Source organism: Balaenoptera ricei, chromosome 3 (assembly GCF_028023285.1).
Source record: "Balaenoptera ricei isolate mBalRic1 chromosome 3, mBalRic1.hap2, whole genome shotgun sequence".
NCBI classification, from domain to species: domain Eukaryota; kingdom Metazoa; phylum Chordata; class Mammalia; order Artiodactyla; family Balaenopteridae; genus Balaenoptera; species Balaenoptera ricei.
In genome coordinates, this window is record NC_082641.1 from 168,416,192 (window position 1) to 168,420,291 (window position 4,100).

Here is a 4,100-nt window from a genome sequence, read left to right on the forward strand (position 1 = left end):
CTGTGTGTGTTTGTGTGTCCTGGTAAAGGAGTTGGGGGTGGAAAAAGGAGGAGAAAGGTGGAGGAAGCAAGGAAAAGAATGAGGACTAAAGGAAGGGTCTGCACAGGCGAGAGGAAGTAGGTCAGTTGGAGGAAGGAAAGCAGATGATGGGAAGATAAGAGCAGGGAGTAGGAGAAAAGGCAAAGGAGAGCTAAGGAGGGGCCTAGGTGGGAAAGAAAGGCCAGGCTTGGAGGTGGAGAGGGCCCAAGGCTTCACTCCCCTAGTGCTAATCTTCCCTAGAGCTGGGCTGTGGGGCCCTCAAGGCCTGGTCCAAGAGAGAATGCAGGCAGTCCCTCCTGAAATGGGTACCTTGTGTGGGATGCCCTCTGCTGGCCCAGGCAGCATTCCCTAGGCACCTTCCAGCACCTTCCAGGATGCAGAGCTGACAGCTGGATCAACGCTGGCTGTGGCACTAAGAGTGTGAGAATGCCTTTTACACTGCCACCCAAAACACCCACACATAAATGGCAAACTTCGCCTGAAACTATCCTGAGAGTTTCTATTTTCCACTAATTTTTTTTTAATGCTGCTTGTGACCTACCAACTTGATTTCATCAGTGGGTTTGAAAACCCTGGGCTAGGTGACTTTGTTGACAGAAACCATCCTCGAGCTTCACACCAGATGGATGAGTTGTGGAGAAGGGGATGTCACCAGGTCCCTGAGGGAGCAACTCTGGCCTCCTTTCTGGGCTAAGTGAACCAGAGTCAGACATTCATTTTAACCTTTCAGATCGTTGTAGAGCTAGTTTTGTCTTCCCACGTGCTCTTAGACGGATGTTTAAACCCTGTTTTGGGGGAGAGAGATGATCATTATCCGCGATTTGCAAGGCTCTCCGTCTCGACACAATTGGGCCAGATGTGCTTTGGCTGCCAGAATCCATGTTCTTAGCACTAAATTAATTTAACAGTTGCTTACCAAGTGCATTGTTCTGAGCGCTCCACAAATTAAAATGAACTCCTTTAATCCTCAAAGAGATCATGGGTAGTTAAGTATTGCTCCTGTTTTACAGGTGACAGGCACAGAGAGGGTCCTTTGCCCAAGGCCACACACTTGGTTGGGGTGGAGCCAGGATTTGAATGGAACCCATGTTGTTAATCACTACTTAATCAGGACCCTTCCCTTTCTATCCTTTACAGCTTTTCCTCCGAGGCCTTCTCCTCTGCCTTCCTTGTACTCTGGTCTCCCCTCCCACAGGCTCCAGGTTGGTGGGTGGGCCTGGGCTCCCAGGCCAAACAGCAGGTGGGGGTGGGAGGGCAGCCCTCCCAGGGAGATTGTAGAGGAGGAGACCCTCAGAAGATTCAGGCTGGTTTCTCAGGTTTCTCCTCAAGTGAGGAACCCTTTCAGGGGGTCTCTGTGTCCTGTTTCTCTTCCTTTAGACGTGGGTCCCCAGAGAGGCCACGTTCACTATGCCAAGGCATCCTCAGGTGTGATTCATGTGTGCATGCTGCCATCCCTCGGAGCGTGAGCCTCCTGTGGATAACAAAGCAAGGGGACATGCCAAATGGAAAAACATGGCGTCCTTAAATCCTTCAGAATTCTGCTAACCTTGACTTTGGAGATTAAAGATAATACCAAAGAGCTCACCCAGCTCAACACAGCTCCCAGGCCGGGTGGGCCTGATCTCGGGAGACAGCAGTGAGTGGTGGCTTAAAGCAGGATCTTAGTCCCCTGCCCAGGAACTGAACCTGGGTAGCCTGGGTGAAAAACCAGGAATCCTAACCTCTAGACCACCAGGGGCCAGAGGCTAGAAGCAAAGTTCCCCTGGCTCTTGCCCCATTTGAAATATGAATTTCTCAATGAGGCAAAAACTGTAAAAAAACAGGTACAAAGTTTATTATCAGAGACACAGCATAACATGTGGGAGAGCACACAGAGAAATTGTTGATTTATTTAAGACAGAAGCAAGGCAGAAATATACACCAGGAGAGAAAGGGTGTAGGTGTCCTCCCTAGTGTGGAGGAGCACAGTAAAAAGACAGTTAAATCATTTATATAAGGCAGTTTTTCCCGGTCTTTGTTTACCTTTGGCCAATTATCTTGTTTCTTTTCCCACACCTGACCTACCCTAGGACCCTCCCCATATGCGTGCACGACATTTTGCCAAGATGGATTCCAGCACAGAGGCCTGTGGGAGTTTTGGCATCACCTATTGTGGGGTGGCACCCCCTCCTTTTTGACCCCCTAGGAGCCTTTCTGTGCATGTGTAGTCAGGGAGGTCTCCTTGATCTCAGGAATGGTCATCTTATCTCTTTACTCCAGCAGAGCTCAGCTCCTGACATTAACTTTGGCCTTGGAGTGTCTGGGTGAAAAAAAGCTCCAGTTTCACTCCACTTGACAAACACCAGCTGTCCAGCCCAGGGGCCCATCTACCTCCTACCTCAGGCCCTCACTGAAACGTCGGGGACTGACTGGCAAGGTGCTTGCAGGTTGCAAGTCCCTGTGGGCGGAGGGTTTGTCCGGTCTCAGCTGCCTACAGGAGGCCTCACGGGGACCTGGTGTGTTTGTGGGCCCAGAAACAGCTTGGGCCATCCCACCACTCCTGCGCCTTGGCCTTGGCCCTTCAGCCTCTGCCAGTGACCCAAAGCCCTTCCTCCTCCATTTCCTGCCATTCTCTCCAACCACTGCTGTTTCCGCCTTCCCTCCACTGCACAAGTCTCTCTGCCTACGTCCTCTTCTCTTATCTGGGTCATTCAGGTGGGATTTTATTTGTGGGCTGAGTCATCCCGGTGTGGACAGATGTGTTGGATACAGTCTCTGGCCAGGGTCCCCCTGAGCCTTGGGTTGATCCCCTGGGATTTGTTCAAAACCGGACCAAGGCTAGGGGTCGCACCTGGGGGCGTGGTAGGGGGCCAGGTGTAGGGCTGACGGTGGAGTTGAGGATGGGGATTGGGACCGGTGGAGGTGGGGTCGGGGGAAGGGGAGCTTGGGGGTGTGTGTGCTGGGTTTAGATTGTTAGATACAACAACCTTGTAAAGTGAAAGGTATCATTTCCTTTTTTTCTTGTTACAGAAGCAAAATATATTCATTTTAGAAATCAGAAAGCAGATAATAAAACATTCACACGTACATACCCACCCCTAGTCCCGTCTCTGTTTACTCCTATCAGGCTTCTTTCTCCCATATGTAGATAAATAGGTAAATCATCTATAAAAGCCATAAATTTACATAAATATTTATTTAGCTTTATGTAAGTTAAACATTTACGTATAACCATGTCAAATATTCACCTTCACCATAATTTTAATCATTTACCCTCTTCCTTAAATATCTTTAACAAACACTTGGGACTCCAGGCTACCTGAAAGGATTTCCTTAGAGATCAGGGGTTTGCCTACAGCCCAGCTGGGGCCTTGAATCTCTGTCTGTTCTCCCACACACCCTCCACCTACGAGCAGAGGTCAGGGCCCTTGCTGGTATGGGGACAGACACCGTATCTCCTGTCTTGAGGCACAGAATCTTGCTTGACTGCTTTCCGTTGCTTCTGCATTTTCTCACTTCGCTGATTAAATTTGCTCTTTGGAACTCAGGGAAGGCCTAGAAAGCTAAAGCTTTTTCACAACGAGAGTGGGGGTGGTGGAGATCTGTCCCCAGAAAGGCCCCACGGGGTCCTGCTCTGTTTCACAAGGATCTGTGTGTCCCATCCAGGAGATGCACTTGTATTAAAAGCAGCAGACTTTTACCTTATAGTGTATCGAGTCTGGTAGCCGAAACACAGAAACCCAACACGATGGTGGCCTAAATAAGATGTTTTAATTCTCATTCACTCAGAAGTCCAGGTGGGTGGTATTTTGAGGCTGCTACAGCAGATTCACACCCACCAAGAACTCAGTCTTCCATTTCTTCGTCCTACCATCGTCAACACATGGTTCCCAGTACCCAGTCAAAGATGGTGCCCTGGATCCAGTCAGATAGGAAGGAAAGAGAAGGGGAGGGCAAGCCTCTTTCTTTTTAGAATGAAACCTAGAATTTGTGCATATCTCCTTCCCGCATCTCCCAGTCACCAGAACTTGGTCTAGTCCCCCCAGTTGCAGGGGAGACAGGGAAATGAAGAGGCAGCCATG